Raw genomic sequence first — 18735 nt, 5'->3', positions numbered from 1 at the left:
GAAAAGCATGAATTTGACCCAGTAAGCCAAACTTGGAGCCTGTGCATGTTATGTTAACCATGACATTATGCTGCCTCTCTGAAGACATCTTATCAATAAGGCTTAGTAATTCACTTCTTTAGATAATGAAACAAATGAGGTGTAAAACGAACCTGAGGTTTTAAAGTTAAGACAGCTAGACTGTAGTAAAAACCTAGCTTACCTCCCTATTACCTGCTCTAACTTGAGCTAAGCTCAAGCTCCTTATTTATGAAATGGCTCAATAATCCTTTCTTCATGATATGGTATTGAGGCTTGGAGGAGAAAACATCCATAAATGGTTTAATGTGGGCCTTGTACATACTACGTAGTTGAAGACAACAATCACACCTGTTCACCTTGTATGTCCAGCATCACACCAGACTCATAGGAGACAATGTAAATTTTGCTTAATGTATGTATTAATCAACTAAATAATTGATTGACAGACTGATTGATTAATAGAGTTCTGAATCACCCATCTGATTCCAACAACCCATCTCTCTTTTCTGGCTCATTTCTAGTCTATCATTTTAAACTTGAATCAATTTTCTGTATATCCTATATCCATTAGTAGATTTAAAAAGAGATGATAGCAATTTTAGAAAACATAAGGATAAGGCAAGTCTAATACATAAAGAATTTCATCCATTTAATCATACCATCATCCTTTTAGACTGTTCATTGCACAGAAAAATTACAGTTTCAGAAACCTCACTCTTTCTCCCTCCCAAATAAGATCTAAAATATGTTTTATTGTATCTGACTCCCTTCCTTCCTCTAAAAACCATGCTTCGGTTTTTTAATGAAAAAAAATAGACAAAAGAAAAAGAAGAATATAATTCTGAATTATTGAATTTCTGATTCATTTTTGTTCACTAACTTTTTTTTTTTTGAGACATGGCCTCACTCTGTTGCCCAGGCTGGAGTGCAATGGCGTGATCTCAACTCACTGCAGCCTCAATCTCCCAGGCTCATGGTTGTGCCCACCTCAGGATCCCCAAGTAGCTGGAGCTACAGGCATGCACCATCGCATTTGGCTAATTTTTGCTTTTTTTTTTTTGCTTTTTTTTTTTTGTAAAGACATGGTTTCGCCATGTTGCCCAGGCTGCACTAACAATTTGAACTGGGTTTTCAGTCACCAGGTAGGCCTATAAGTAAATCTAGAGTCTTGAATATTGGTGGCATTCCAAAAAATTAGCACAAATTGAATGAAAAATTTGTAAATTTTCCGCAGTTTGCCAAAAAACAAAACTAAATAAAATTTATATTATAAAAATAATATTTAAATAGATTATTAAATTTTATTAAAGTAAAATTTATATTATAAAAGATAATATAATAAAATTCTTTGATTTTTCAGTCTTGGGACAGTTTTCTGAAGGAGACATAAATGATGCTTTAAAAAAGAATGGACTCATGGTCATATTTTGGTAAATTTTGGTAAAATGCCTTTCCGTTTCCCACATTTTGCCCTCCTCCCCTTCACACCCCCCTCCCCATTCACACTGGCATGTCAAATTTTCGTGGTAGTCAGCTCAGTCAGTAAAGATAGAGACTTTATGTTTTCAAGGCATAGGTATGGCAACACCATGCTTGGAAGGAAATAAAATGTGCCTGCAACTGTGATCGCACATGCCATAAAAATAATACCACCATCTGCAAATAGGAACTCACATTTGTATTAGGCTGTGACTTATTTTCTACAGAAAGAGGACTCATTTAATCATTTTTCATGGAAAGCAAAACACTACAAAGGAAATATAAGACTTTTTTTTGACATTTTACTCTTTCAATGCAGATCTTTGTTCTTTTTCAGAGAATAATATTCTCTTAGTAAGTACCTCTTTCGCTGTCATGAAAAGTCTAACTTTTTAAGAGTGAGAATCTAAAATGTCTGTCTTCTAGCACAGATTAGGAGGGACTCTTCAAAATATGCTATGCTGTAAATCGGGGAGGCTTCTGGCCCTTGTCTCAAGCTCTGTTGTACTGAACATGTTAAATAAATCAGCAAAGAAGTATTTTTAAATATAAAAATATTTTAAAGATAAAAATAAAAATATTCACTCTCATAATATATCAAGTGACCTCTGAAATAAGAAATAGCATAAAAAAGAGGAAAATTAAAATGCGGGATGGGTTGCAAATTCATGAAAACATGTATCTCCACTTTTCCACGTTCACTCCCTGCTACTGCTGCTGCCACTCCTGTTCTTGGATGCTCAGAAGAAGCTTTCTCGTTTACGACCACACTGATATTTCCTCTAGGGAAGGAAAACAGTCCACAAGTGGTGCAATAACCTAAAAGGGAAACATCTGTTTGGAGCATGGAGCAATTTGTTGGCCGAGTTCACAATACAAAGATTGCAGCTGAAATCCTCTATACGATTCTGCAGGTCTCACCAGATCACAAGGAAAGGAAAATTGGTCTTTATAGGAGCATCTCCTGGGACCTAACTGGATTAAAGAATAGGCTGTGTTTTTCATTTAGATAAAGTTTTTTTAGATAAAGATTTTTTTAATAGTACAGAAAATTCGAGAAAAACAGCACTTAATAAAAGGATATGGCTAAAACAGTAAATTTTACGTTATGTGTATTTTATCGCAAAAAAGAAAGATAAAAGGAAAAAAACAAGACACATCCTACTCCTCACATTTCAGATTCTAAAACAGGTGTTAAAAACCCCAAATCTGAATATTACCAAAGTAAATCTAACTTGAAGGAGACTTTTGCTGTAAATTTGCATCCTCAACTTTTACTAAGAAGCCTTTTGTTTCTGTAGAGACTAATGTCATTTTTAAGGTTTTGGTCCTTTAAAAGGGCCATCCTCTCATCCTATCAAGCCTGTGTTCACTGAGAGGGTTTAGAACATACCCAGAGGTGTGAGGATCTAACATTAGGTGTTACATGTACATGAAACTAGCATGAAAAAGAAGAGATAGGAATATGTTGAAAAGTTATTGGAACATAAACTAATCTAAAAATAAATACATAAATACTGTACCTCTTTTCAAAGCACCATACTGAATTTTACAAGTAGACAATAATGAAGTGGCTAGACAAATCTGGCAAACAAACTAGGTGCATTAATTACCATGAGGCTGCTGCTAACCGACAACTGTTTGGTGTCACCCACCACACATTTGAAAATAATTGCATTTAAAACTGGGTATCACTGGTTATATAGTTTGGGGCTAATTTATTTATTTTCAAATTGCTTCATAAAACATAACTGATAAAAGAGAAAATAGATACATTAGGCAACATACTCACATTTGAGTCATATCTAATACTTGTATGTCAATAAATTAAATAAAATCTAAACTAACCATTGTTAATAAAAATTCCATTTGAACTTCTATAAATTTGTGGTCATATGAACCACTGTAGAATGTAACTTGATTATTCCACAATGTATATGTATTTCAAAACATCATGTTGTGCATGATAAATGTATACAATTTTATCCACAATTTGAAAATTAAAAATTTTAAAAAAATTAAGAGGATTAAAAAAATGATATATCAGGTCAAGTGCAGTGGCTCACAACTGTAATCCCAGCACGTGGTGGCACCAAGGCAGGAGGACTGCTTGAGTCCAGGAGTTTGAGACCAGCCTGGGCAAGACAGTTGGACCCAGTCTCTAAAAAAGAAAAAGAAAATTAGACAGGCGTGGTGGTGGTGGTGCACACCTGTGATCCCAACTACTCAGGTGGCTGAGGCGGGAGGATCTCTTGAGCCCAGGATTTCAAGGATTCAGTGACCTGTGATGATGCCACTGCACTCCAGTCTGGGCAGACAGCAACACCTAGTCTCCTAAAAAAATTTTTTTTAAAGATATGTCATGCTGGCCAAGCGCAGTGGCTCACGCCTGTAATCCCAGCACTTTGGGAGGCTGAGGCGGGCAGATCACCTGAGGTCAGGAGCTCAAGACCAGCCTGGCCAACATGGCAAAACCCCATTTCTACTAAAAGTACAAAAATTAGCCGGGTGTGGTGGCAGGCACCTGTAATCCCAGCTACTCAGGAGGCTGAAGCAGGAGAAGCTTGAACCAGGGCGGCCGAGGTTGCAGTGAGCCGAGATTAAGCCACTGCACTCCAGCCTGGGTGACAAAAGCAAGACTCAAAAAAACAAAACAAAAACAAAAAGGTATGTCATGCTAACTCATCAAAAATAAATAAAACATAAGTTTAAATGAGGGGAAAAATAAAATTCAAAATTATTAAAAGAGAAAAGAGAAAAATTTTATCTCTTTAACTTTTAAAAAAATTCCAAAGAAACTACAGACAACCTTTCACAACATGAATTTAGAACTTTTCCTCATCATCCTCTATTTTCAAAGAAATGACTACATACATTTGACGTATGTCCCGATTCAACATAGGGCTACAGCTATCAGTGTTTTAAATAATCTATTATTGGTTAACAATAAACTGACTGGTACAACAAATCCTTACTTGTCAACAGGTATTTGTCAGGAGGCCAGACTTCTAGTTATGATGATGAGTGTTTGTGTTACACTGCTAAGTTTGCAAAGTAATTTTTCACATGCAGTATTTCATTTGAATCCCACTGCTCCCTAATAAAGTATTATCACCAGTCACCTTTGACAGAGAAGTAAAGTGACAAAGTCATAACATTAGTACAGAAAAGAGTTTCAAATAGAACTCTGCTGCTATAACTCCAGTTACTCAGAATCTTTCCAAAAAAAAAAAGCTCAAAATACAACTTGAAATGCAGAAATAAAAACAACCACAAAGGCTTTGAGAGTATCAAGTGAATATTCTAGTATTCAAGCACTTTTAAGTAATAGTTCATAGTTGATACTTTGAGACCTACGAAGAAGGCACAAGACAAAAAAGGAAGGAAGAAGGAAGGAAGACATAAGAATAATAAAAGCATAAGGTTCTGTTGGCAAACTTTGTTCTCTCATAGGGCAACATAGGATTATCATTTATCAGTACTTTCTAGGGGTTTGTCATAACAAAGTATCACAGATTGGGTGATTGATTTAAACAATAGAAATTTTGTTCTCCTGGTTCTGGAGGCTAGAAGGTTGAGATCAAAGAGCAATGACCACCTTTTCCCTGAGTCTTCAGATCATCTTCCTTCTGTATGTGTCTGTGTCCAAATTTCCTCTTTTTATGAGGGCACCAGTCATACTGGATTAGAGCCCACCTTAATGACCTCTTTTTAACTTAATTACCTCTTTAAAGACCCTATTTCCAAATACAGTCACATTTTGTGGTACTGGGGGTTAAGATTTCAACATATGAATTTCAGGAGACACAATTTAGCTCATAATATATAACTCACAAATATTTACCACCCACTTACTATGTGCAGAGCACCATGCTGAACTCAGAGTACTAATCCCTGCCCTTGATGGAATATCCACCTATGTATGTAGATATGACACAAAACTGAAAGCTAAATAAAACTCCAAAAGTCAAATGACAACAAAATAGACTATTGCAACTTCATAATCTTTTTGGCCCACATGACAAAAGTTATATTTTATCAGTATATCCTTTTCAGTAGGGAACTATGTACTAGATTTTAGGAAGAATACTCCTCAAATGGTTAAAATATTTATAACTTGCTGTTCTGTCAACTGCCTGAAAAATCAATTAGCATCATATATTCCATTAATTGATAATAAAGATATCACTATTACATTATCAGAAAAAACTTTTTAAATGACTAAGAAAGTTAGTACATAAAATATACTAAAAAAGGGAACAATATGAATTTGTAAGTTTGCAACAAAGGGAAAAATGTAAATAATGTGATAGTCACCAGTGAAAGGAATAAATAGCTTTAAATACAGTGGCTAGCTTCAGCTTGTTTTTCTAGTTCTTTAAAAATATATGTATAGTTTCAGCCGGGCGCGGTGGCTCATGCCCGTAATCTCAGCACTTTGGGAGGCCGAGGTGGGCAGATCACGAGGTCAGGAGATCGAGACCATCCTGGCTAACACGGTGAAACCCTGTCTCTACTAAAAATACAAAAAACTGGCTGGGTGTGGTGGCGGGCACCTGTAGTCCCAGCTACTTGGGAGGCTGAGGCAGGAGAATGGCATGAACCCGGGCGATGGAGCTTGCAGTGAGCCGAGATCGCGCCACTGCACTCCAGCCTGGGTGACAGAGCAAGACTCCGACTCAAAAAATATTCTCCTTTCTATTTTTTTTTTTTTGTACTTGAGGTTTTTGTTGAACCCAAACCAAAACATTTGAAAATATTTTGAAATATGTGAAAAGTATAATATACATCTGGATTTGCCCAACCCTAGTAAGGATACAGGAAGCATTATTTTTATTTAACATTTATATGATAGCTGCAGTGTGTCTCAATCCTAAGGTATTTTTTACAATAGCCCTATGGTGCAGGTTATAATTATTATTTTCATTTTGGGCAAGAAATTTACCAGTACTTGCACAGTGGGCTTCAAGTAGAGGTTTTTATAGGTCTGTGTTCTTTAGAGGTTTTTGTTGGTAGGAACATTGGACCAGTAGACACAAACCTAGCTCCAAGTCTTGGCTTTACTTCTTATTGACAATTACATTGTATATCTTCTTGGTAGATTTTATCATTTTGCAGTTTCTCCCTTTCCTTACTAATATATTTTGATTTAAACACAATTTTGCCAGGTATTACTATTACTATACCAGCTTTCTTTGGTAACTATTTGCCCAATGTATCTGTGGTAGGCAGAACAATGACTTCCTAAAGATGTCCACATTCTAATCCCCAGGACCTGTGAATATGTTATAGTATATGGCAAAGGGAAATTAAGGTAGCAGATGGAATCAAAGTTTCTCCTTAAAATAGGGAGATTATTCTGGGTATGTATTCACAAGGACGCTCAAAAGTAGAAGAGAGAGGCAGAAGAACAGAGTCAGAGAAATAGATGTAATGACAGAAGTAAGTTCAGGGTTATGTGATATGATAAGGACTTAACTCACGTTGCTGTCTTTGAAGATGGGGAAGGGACATCACAAGCCAAGGAATGTGGGAGGCCCTTTAGAAGCTGGAAAAAGTGAGGATGAAGAATGTTGTGAGATATATATTAGTTATCTTTGCTGCTGTAACAAATTACCACCAATTTAGTGGTTTAAACAAAACAAATTTAATATTCTCCTTTCCTGCAGCAACTTGATTTGCCTATTAACCTTAGAGTCACTGTCTTACATGCCATAAACATTTATACTTATCTTCTTTCCTTAACAAGTTTCTGGAAATGTTATGTTTAATGACATATATTCAAATTAAAAATATTATTATCTTGCCAATTATCTAGCAAGATTAACAGTAAAAAATAAGTAAACATATTCTTTAAAATTTTAGCAATGTCATACTGTACTCAAGTTAGAAGTGACTATATGAATTTTCTATATAATTCCCTCGTTACGAGTGTGTGTGTACACGTTTTTAGTTTTATTCTAAATCCTGGTTATACCTGGCACCATGCTGGCATTTTTGGCTGTAGTCAAACACAGATCAGTGTCTGGAAACAGGTTAACAATTTTTTTTTTATTTGAAATGGTAGCTCAGAATGCATTATCCTCTAAGACCCATTGTGGACTATGGACTATCTGTTTTTGTTTGTTTGTTTTTGAGATGGAGTCTCGCTCTGCTGTCCAGACTGGAGTGCAGCGGAGCGATCTTGGCTCACTGCAACCTTTGCCTCCTGGGTTCAAGCAATTCTCCTTCCTCAGCCTCCTGAGTAGCTGGGATTACAGGCACCCACTACCACGCCCGGCTAATTTTTGTATTTTTAGTAGAGATGGGGCTTCACCATGTTGGCCAAGCTGGTCTTGAACTCCTGACCTCAAGTGATCTACCTGCCTCAGCCTCCCAAAGTGCTGGGATTACAGGAGTGAGCCACCGTGCCCATCCCCAGTGTGGACTATTTCTCTCCACTTATCTAACTTTACATTGGTCATATAAGTAACTCAGGTAACGTGCAATGATGGTAATAAAACATCTTTTATTTGAGATGCATTGCATAACTCATGCCTCCTATTATAAACAGACGTCATCTAAAGAACAATTACTCCTTTTGATGTTTATTTACAATCCTCACCCTTCACATGACAAAATGGTGGTTAACATTAATTAGTTTATTTAGCCATAAATTTTTTTCAACTTTGGGTAACACCATCACAATGAAAGAATGACATTACATAAAAGGGCAAAAAAAAAAAAAAAAAAAAAGCAGAAGCATGACCTGTTCAACTACTTTTATTGGGTTTGAGTTGATACATTATCAAAGAAGACTGTCATTGGTTTTATGATACCTGTTAATTTTTAACCAGCAAAATAAATTTATTTTCACTCTTTGTCATGACTTTGTGCTTGATTACTTGCTTGCTTTCTCTCTTTTTTCCTTTCCTTATATCTCTCTCATTTTTTCTCTTTTTAAAAATCAGAGTATATTCCTCCCTCTTATCAATACCCCCAACTTTTAACATCTAAATCTTTAATTATTGTAATTTGATATATTCTCTACCCCTAGTGATTATCAGGAGGAATATACCTCTGTAGTATTCAAATATACTTGTGGAGCTAGAAAAAACTGAAATAAAATTGACCTCTTAATATATCTAGTAGCAAATTACAATCAGCATTCTATATTTATGGAGAGCAAAAGGATTGCTCAACTGTAGGGTGAGGTCAACTATAGGGTGGCTTTATGGTGATGATGGGTCAGAACAGTACTCTTGGAGAACCGAAAGCAGAGATCAAGAATAACCTTAATTACCAACCTACTCAATGACCTTGAACAAATCAACAAGTTATCTTTTTTCTTTCTCCTTGACAATTATTTCTTCTGCCTGTTGGCTTGGACTGACCTAATGCAATGCCCCAGTAATTTACCTCCGCTAATTGAAACTTTATATGGTATGAATTTATGCTTAACTTTATATTCTATACAATGTTTGATTATACAAATCACAGTTTTGAACAAGACTGCATAAATATAGGGTTTTGATTAAACTACTTAAATAGACAAATTGTGATCAAGTACTTTAAGAAGCATTGTTTGCCTATAAATATGATACTATGGTTGATCATTTCTTGGTCTTTACTGAAGGTCTGTCAGGACTTCTAGTTATTAGGGGCCCTGTTATAGGAATGTGAATTATTCTGTATTTGGAAGATATAATATTGCCTTTTGTTAAAATTCCTCTATAATTTCAATATTTTACCCCAACATAGTTAAGTTAGTAATAGTTTGCAATGTGAATTAACAAGGTAGGGATACTGAAATATTTTTAGGGAACTCAATGATGTTATGTGGTCATGGCTATAAAGCATTAATTTTTATTTATAAAACTGAGTTACATTCTCGTTGTTTTCATGAAGTACACAGAATCCCTCTCCACTTAATTGTTCCATGCTTGTTTCTGTCTTCAACATTTTCTTGTGTTATAACGTTGTTAAATCAGTTATTTTTTACCTCCTCAAACCATTTTATAAATTTATTCATCTTTCAATAGCCTTTGTAATGGAAAAATTTCACTTTTCCCCCAAATTTCCTTAGGTTCTCTCTCTTTTCATGAAGGCAAAGAAACCCAAAGTATTAAAATATAATTTACAAAATTTGATTGGTGTCCTGAAAGTCCCATTAAAAATAATATGCCATTACCATGAGGCTTACTAGAAAGGAATTGGCAAACAATCTCAACACAATGAGGCTGTTTTGTGGAAATAAAGGCACAGCATATTATAACCCAAACCACAAGAAAAGACTAGTTGACTATTTCAGTTGGATAACCCAAGTCCTTCTTCCTGCCTCAGTAAGTCTGGGGGCATATGTCAAACAGCTGCTCTCTTTTATTCAGAATTAGCTGCATTTAGTGGTAGGTTAAATGACCGCCACATGCACAATTCGTATTTCGTTTTACAGGGGACAAATGAGTATCCTCAGACACAGGAAAATCAAATGATCACCCAGTATACGGCCTTTATAGTGTATGGTTTTGATCAGAGATCGTACACAATGAAATCACCATCTTACACTATTTATCATGGCAGCCAGTGTTTTTCTCTATGAATTCCAAGAAGTGCCAAGATCTATTTTATTTGTAGGATTCAGCCTTCTACAACCACTGTCTACAATTTTGTTATTAAAAGTTTTCCTAATTTTATTATTCCCATAATCAAATTTTTAACCTTAAGAAATTTCCCACAAGGATAGCAAGGTAGGTTCCATAGGGTGCTGGAATGTTTAGCGTTATACTACTAGATTTGACCATTTGCCTCATTAATTAATAAAGGAAAAAACATAATGAATCCCACAAAATATTATATAATCCAGAAGAGAATGATCAGTTCTAAATTTTCAATTGTTATGGATGTAAAAGACATTCTTCATACTAATTTTTCTACCCAGCAAAATTATGAAGCTTTATCATGTGCCTTATAAAGACTGCCACACAAGACTTATTCTTGGTACCTCTGGGAAAATGGCACCATCTTCCTATTTTCTAGTTCCTTATCCAGCGGAAATCACATGAATCTAAAATGGCTAGAAATTATTCCTAATGGTCTTCCAAACTGCATGTTGGGAAGAACCAGAAGCCACTAGAAAGATATTCACTGAGCGTTCATTTCCTAAATAATGCAATCAGTTTCATTCATATTCGCATGCAAGAAAGAGGAAGGAAAGTGGTACCTGCCAGGGCCGGGTGCGGTGGCTCAGGCCTGTAAATCCCAGCACTTTCGGAGGTCGAGGCGGGCGGATCACGAGGTCAGGAAATCGAGACCATCCTGAATAACACACCCCGTCTCTACTAAAAATACAAAAAATTAGCCAGGCGTGGTGGCGGGCGCCTGTAGTCCCGGCTACTCAGGAGGCCGAGGCAGGATAATGGTGTGAACACGGGAGGCGGAGCTTGCAGTGAGCCGAGATTATGCCACTGCACTCCAGTCTGGGCGACAGAGCGAGACTCCGTCTCAGAAAAAAAAAAAAAAAAAAAAAAAAAAAGGAAAAGAAAGCGGTACCTGCCTCCATGATCCTCTTCAACTGATCTGTAAAGATTGTGTGTGTGTGTGTGTGTGTGTGTGTCTCACTGGAAGGACAGTGGCTCAGCAAAAGGCTTTTGTTGTTGTTCGGGAAATAACTGTATTAAATCTTCCTTGAAACAAGACAAATATCTTAAGTATTTTTCATTTGAAAGTAATAGAAATCCACCATTCAAGTTCAAGTGGAAGGGGGAATTGAGAAGAGAATACAAGGTTATCTTAGAGTTACCAAATACAGAAAGTATATTTAGGCCCTAACAAAAAAATGAAACACTTTTAAAGCTGATTTGTCCCTCTCTCAGACAACTTCTCTACTTTTCCAGGCTATCTTCTACAAAGCAGTTTTTTTCGTTTCTCCATAATAGCAGCTTTCAAGTGAGTTGAGTTTCCTGTCTCCAACTCTCTCTAACTTATAGGTAGAATATCCATTATTGTCTAATTCAGTCACTGGGGCTCTGAATTAAAATTATCAAGAGACTGAGTCTGATTGTCTCAGCCTGGGTCACATTCCATCTTGGACCAATCAAATGTGGCCAGGGATTGGGGGTTTACCTGATATGCAATGTCACCAAGGCTGACTGTGGCTGGAAAGTCTGAAGAAACTGTTTCCTCTTCTGCCAAGCAAGTCATCTTTCATAGACAGTGAATGCTGGTCATAAAACTTGTTGCATTTAGAGAAAATTAATTTCTACAGATTTTATAAATGCCCTGCATAATGAAGATGTTAAATAAATGGTAATCATGATAATACTGATTTGAAGGCATTCTTTCTAATAAGGCGAACATGACATTTAACTACTACTATGTTATAAATATTTTTAATTAGCTGGATATAGAAAAACATTTGAAACTCAGGCATACATTTAATAATTACATTTTGAAATTTAATTTCTCACAATGGAAACAAAAAGTTCATATTGAAAAAAATCTTTTATAAACTACTATTAGTGTTTTTCATCAGATTTCTATCAGTAGTTATATACAAATGATAAACTCAAGTGTATGTTTAGAACTCATTGTAAAGTCAGCATAAAGAAAAACTATCAGCTTAAAATAAAACATCAGAATGTTTTAACAATATTTATAATATCTTCCACTTACAGCTGCTGTGACGGCCACATTCATGTACTCACATATATATGCTACAACAATTCTTATATTTAGATATATTTTAAACATTTTACAAACAAGGAATCTAAGATTCAGGAATATTACATTTTGCCCAAATTATACAAGACAAGTATGTATTGGTAGCAGGATTCTCTAATAGTAATCGGGTAATCTTTCAACTTCCCAAAGGCATCTTTGCAAAAATTAGAGGAATCTAACAGTTTCTCAAGGCAATATACCAACATCTGCTAGAAAATTGGCATTATAAATAGAGGAACCCATAATGACTACAAATGTGAATGCCGCCCCCCCGCCAAGAATTGGGCAATGCAAAACCTGCACAACAATATATGCCAGCCTGTTAATTTAAATAGTACAGATGTTACTAGTCAATTCTTCTTTTTACATGGAGTACTATTCCTTAATGCCCTGGCCCTCCCCTTCTCTCCCGCCATTTACCCCCAACCCTGTTACCTAGATAAATGATTAAATTCTGAAAATGTTTTAACTCATTTGTTCCATTGATATCCCAGTGATCAAAGACTTTAAAAGCATTTTTCAACCACGGTTCCATTAAATCTCTCTATATAATTCAATCAATAAAACATTTTGGGATCCTAGAAAGGCACATCATTTATGGCCCACTATGATCCTCTTTATTTAAAAATATCTTAGTTCTATGGCTAAGGAGGGAAATTTCTTAACAAACCTCAAATGTTCCTCCATTTTGTTGATTCCTAGTTTGAAAAAGCAAAATGTGACATCATTCAAGAGACATGTTTAGAAGACTTAACTACATGCATTAACTATGTTTACCACTGTTGGCTTATTTCTTCTATGCTTGCATGGCTAAACTTTTTCCAGAATGAGAGCTTTGCCACCGAATATTCCACTAGATGAAAAATGCTCAAGGAAGATGGAGGAGAGAAAGAATTACAGTTCAAAATCTCCAGGGAGGTATGTATAGTTAGGGAAAGTGCAATTAATATTATTAGACAAGGTTATATTTGGGAGAGGAGGAAGGGAACTCCTGGTTTTACAGTATAGGCTACAGAAAGTAAAACCTTATGAAACACTGGGTGATGGGGATTGAGGTTGAGGAGGGAAAAGGAGGAAGAGAAATATAGTATATATGTGAGAACTTGAAAAACACTTGCCCACACATTTCATGCTGAATTCACAGCACCATTTTACTAAACAGCACCTTATATGACTGCACCCTTTCACTTAAGAAATGGGAGGAGAGGTAGAACCAGCAGGATTACTTGACCTTGCCTTTAATCAAAGGAGTCCAAAGTTTTGGCTTTTGTGCAATATCAAATGTGTACAAGAGAACAGCAAGAGACGTAGAGTAGTGGCCTCAAAATATATCTTTGACTTTTTTCCAGTAGCCATATTCATACTATATTTTAATAACCCTATAAGTACTCATTTTAGATATTGTTTCTATGTTAGTGAGGAACGTAGTAACCTAAATGATGGTAAAATAAATTTGTTTACATTTACAAACTTCAGGAAGCAAAGTCTTTTGAAATGGCTTTATGTATACATGTATGTGTATCTATATGTATCTATTAGTCCATTTTCACACTCCTATGAAGAAATATCCAAGACTGGGTAATTTATAAAGAAAAAGAGATTTAATGGACTTACAGTTCCACATGGCTGGAGAGGCCTCACAATCATGGCAGAAGGCAAAGGAGGAGCAAAGGCCCATCTTACATGGTGGCAGGCAAGAGAGCATGTGCAGGGGAACTGCCCTTTATATTATGAAACCATCAGATTTCATGAGACTTATTTACTATCATGAGAGCAGCATGGGAAAAACCCAACCCGATTATTTAATTACCTTCCATTGGGTCCCTCCCATGACACGTGTGGATTATGGGAGCTACGATTCAAGATGAGATTTGGGTGGGAACACAGCCAAACCATATCAATGTATATCTTCCTTTAACATTTTTAAATGGCTTGCTTATGTACAATAGTTGCATATAGTAATAGATTTGAGATGAGACCTGTAGCGTAAGTGTTTACTAGATGAAGAAGGTGTAGAAGATTTGTAGAGGTACAAATCGCATTCTTGGACAGAAAGCTGTGAGTCACAGTACCAGCTCCATTTGAACATGCAGGCAATGAACTAAAGAAGACTTGAAATAAGCCTCCATGAGTCTTCAGCAGGAGAGTCTGTACAGAGGAGGACATTAGCAGTTGTCAGCTTAGCCGAAGCATTTTATTTTCCTGCTGGCGATTTCCACCTACCAGCCTCCATCTTACTTATTAATCATCAAATAAAAATACTTGGGGTTTTAAAAAATAAAATTTGATGTGAATCCACCAGGAGAAAACCTCATGAATATTTCTAAGTAGATCAGAAGTATTTTTTTCTATAGCCTACTAATGTCTCATTAATACTGTTTAGTGGAAAGGGTAATTCAGGGAGTAAATACAAGAGTCATCATACAGCAAAATAACCACTCTATGGATTAAGGAGTTCTGCTACTCTTTGCTACTTCAAAGATCCAAAAATAAATCCCAGTACATATTCTTCTGTCTTAATCACTTTTTAAAATGTTGAATCATGTAATCGAAGATATTTTATGTTAAAGAATTAGCAGGACAATTCACTTCAAACAAATATAAAAATAAAAATAGCAGCTCCTCAGAGAACACACTTCATGATCAAAGTCTCCTTCAACATCTAATAGGCACTAAAATATTTTAGAAAACAACTAAATCAATCGTTATTTCATGACAAATCTTTTAGCTAATGAGTTCATTGTTTGTTAAAATCTTCTATGGTGTCTTCTTCAGTTCTTTTTACCAAACGTTGTATTAAGGCATGAATGTTTCTATTTGACTATAAAAACAAAGATTATATCCTACAATAAAATTATATTTCCTTGAATGATAAAATCCACATTTCTTCCCAATGTTTTGGTAGTCCTCACTGAATCTTATATAACTAGTTCACTTATATTACTTTCTGGGTAGTCTTAAAAGGATTATTTTGCACTTACAGAATCTCATTCACTCTACCTCCATAAAAGCATCTTGGCAAGCCTTCAAAATTCTGTTGGCAGCCTGTCTTGGTAGGTCAATGGGTTCTTTCCCTGTTGTTCACATTTGTGTGTTTGCTTAGATCTTGACCTAGTAGAGAAAGTTTGCTTACTAGAAATGATTAGATAAAGATGTCCTCCTTGAAAATTTCTCCACCACACATTTTCTTTAAAAAGATTCTCTTAATGTAAGAAACTCCACCTTGAAACTTTTTTTTAATGCACAGAAAAAGCTGTTTCACAGTTTTTTATGAAGCGAAAGGGTTTGGATCATAATATCAAAAGACGCAATACTGAGTGCCATAATCCTGAATGTTGAAATCCTAAAAGATCAAAATCTCTAAAATCTAAATCCCTATCATCTAAAATTCTAAACATTTAAAATTTGGAAAATCACCATCGCAGGAAAGTCACATCATGTTAGGCAGAACTATTACCTTGTTATTGTCTTTATAAAGAAGAAAATGGATTTCAGTTGAATCCCCAACTATAGTGACAGATTTGGAATTAGGTGCAATCAAGATTTCCAAGAGTGGATTTCAGGGTGTTACCAATAAAGTTTGTTTTTTTCCATTCAGCTCAATGCATTTGGAGAAAAATTCAAATGAGTAGATTGCCTGCACAACACGGCAAGAATGAAAACGTCAGTTTAAAAATGCCTCATTCACCTGTGTTGGCATTCCTTCCACCTGATGATATTCCAGGACTTTTAATAAATTAAAGCTGCATTTGCCTGAGGAAGCCAGCTAAGTTACTGACTAGTTTGAAAATAATTATGTGCATAGTAGGATAAGAAGACACTTATGCAACAGTGTTGCTTTTTGATCACCAGTACTGTTTTTGCCAAATTTGTGTTCTGTATTGCATGCAGAATGGATTTCCACAAAGCCAAAACACAGAAGCATCACAAGAAAATGGGAAAATTAAATAGGGAATGCGTATATTGAGAAGTGAAGCCAGCTGGACTTCCTGGGTAGAGTGGGGACTTAGAGAACTTTTCTGTCTAGCTAAAGGACTGTAAACGCACCAATCAGTGCTGTGTCTAGCTAAAGGATTGTAAACGCACCAATCAGCACTCTGTGTCTAACTAAAGGATTGTAAACGCACCAATCAGCACTCTGTAAAAACGCACCAATCAGCACTCTGAGTCTAGCTAAAGGATTGTAAATGCACCAATCAGCACTCTGTAAAAACACACCAATCAGCACTCTGTGTCTAGCCAAAGGACTGTAAACACACCAATCAGCACTCTGTAAAAATGCACCAATCAGCACTCTGTAAAATGGACCAATCAGCACTGTGTAAAATGGACCAATCAGGGGAATGTGGGCGGGGCCAAATAAGTGAATAAAACCTGGCCACCCGAGCCAGCAGAGGCAACCAGCTTGGGTCCCTTTCCATGTTGTGGAAGCTTTGTTCTTTTGCTCTTAATAAATCTTGCTGCCGCTCACTTTTTGGGTCCACACTAACCTGAGGAGGTCTAATACTCACTCTGAACGTCCACGGCTTCATTCTTGGAAGTTAGCGAGAGGACGAACCCATCAGAAGGAATAAACTCCAGACACATCTGAACATCTGAAGGAACAAACTCTGGACACACCATCTTTAAGAGCTGTAACACTCATCGCACAGGTCTGTGGCTTCATTCTTGAAGTCAGCGAGACCAAGAACTCACTGGAAGGAACCAATTCTGTACAAAATATCAATGTATATCAAATCAGAAGAGTTGCAAAAAGAGCAGCACCACATAGAAAATGAATGTAAACATATTATCCAAGGAGAACCATGTCCTAAGAGAAAAAAGCAGATATTCATTGTGATGTAAGACTTCAAAATACAGTTAACTGCTAGCTAGGTGAAAGTTGCCCAGCTCCTATGGACTATCTCTATGCAATCTGTCCCTGTAATATACTTTTCATATGTCAAAATTTCTTTTTAGTTTTGTTTTTTTTTAGTTTTTCCCCACTATTTCAAATTGTCAGCATTTTTTTTTATAATTTACTATGCTATGTATTTCATCTTTGCATCATTTCCAATACTGGAGGTATAAATTGTGTAGACTTTTATAGAGTTCTGATTTATGTACTTTTTTTAGAAATTTGCCTCCATAAAAATGCATTATCACAATCTTGACTGTGTGTAAGCATTGTGCATGTACATAAAAAGATTAAAATTTCCATAATAAATGAAGAGATGTCCTTTTTGTACATCTGCATTTGTAAAAGGTAAAATTTCTCAAGATCTTGGCTCCTTAAGCAACTGGTGTGGTGATAATGTAGTTGTAACCCATAGTGGTTTTTGATCAATCTTGTCAAAAGTCTCAGGTGTTCATTGCAGTATTTCGGATGACTTGCAATTACAAAGCTGAGTGCACACAATTACCAACCATTGTGATATGCATTTATACATTTCAGTTTTTGACCTATGTATTTATAAATATGGTTTGTCTGTTCATAAATGTTATGCCTGTGTGACTGTCATTAGTATACCTGTTTATGCTTACAAAAATACACGTATTATTAGTGTCTATTTTGTTGTGTCAAGTAGCCTATTTAAGTGTTCTATTGTGTTTTCATATGTTTCTTATATAAATGTCCTTCGAAAAATGTAAGTAAACAGCTAGCCAATGTAGTGGCACACACCTGTAGTCCCAACTAGTCAGGAGGCTGAGGTGGGAGGGTCGCATGAGCCCAGGAGTTTGAGGCAGCAGTGAGCGATGATCACACCAATGCGCTCCAGCTTAGGCAAAGAGGAAGACCCTGTCTCTAAGGAAAAAAAAAGTTAAGTCAGTCTCTTTTAAGGAATTTTTAAATTATTTTTTCCAGAATTATATTTTCAGCATTTTGATCTTTCAGGATTTGAAAATATGGAATTATGGCATTCAGGATTGTGTCTTTTGGGATTGTGACCAGCTCCCAAGAATAAATATCACTGACTTAACAATTTTTCCAAGGCTTCTAAGTTTGACGAGCATCATCATTACATTTAAAATCTTCTCACAAGCTGTCTTTGACACAAATAACTAAGGTTTGCATATACCTTCGATCCCAATGAAATATAGTGAAATAGAATCTTCTACTGATGAAAGTTAATGGTTTTGCATTCAATTTGTACAGAGTACCCAAAGCCAACATTTCCTTTTCTCTTGTTCCAGATTGAAGTACTTTTTCTTCTTTAGATTTCCCAAAGATTACAGATTTTATTATAATAATCTCATAGGGCATAGTTTTTTAATTTTAAAATTCCTATATAGATATTTATTCTTAAATCAATGTTTTATGGATCATTCTGTGTACAATTATTTTACTAAGAAAATTGGCTAATCTTGATGGTCCTATCAATTCTTCTCTTGCCATTTATTTTCTAATATAATAGCCCTGAAAAAGTAAATGAAATAAAGTAGTTCCACCTGATTAGTCTTGATTTCCCTGATTGCTACAAGAGACTGATTTCCTTCATCTCATTTCTGTGACTATTGTATATGCTGTACTGTATTATATGGTACACTTGAAATATT

The 18735-nt window shown here is 35.7% G+C and overlaps 1 long non-coding RNA gene across 1 annotated transcript; it reads right to left on the bottom strand.

Moving 5' to 3' along the window:
- Window positions 1-15179: 15179 nt before the first annotated feature.
- Window positions 15180-17983, bottom strand: LOC129136518 (uncharacterized). The gene is made up of 3 exons (XR_008538255.2): window positions 17861-17983; window positions 16710-16908; window positions 15180-15309 (listed from the first exon to the last, which is right to left on the bottom strand). It is a non-coding gene; the product is annotated as an uncharacterized LOC129136518 (long non-coding RNA).
- Between the last annotated feature and the right edge of the window lie 752 nt (window positions 17984-18735).

This window comes from Pan troglodytes, chromosome 10 (assembly GCF_028858775.2).
Source record: "Pan troglodytes isolate AG18354 chromosome 10, NHGRI_mPanTro3-v2.0_pri, whole genome shotgun sequence".
Lineage (NCBI taxonomy): Eukaryota > Metazoa > Chordata > Mammalia > Primates > Hominidae > Pan > Pan troglodytes.
This window is presented reverse-complemented; position numbering and strand designations above follow the sequence as displayed.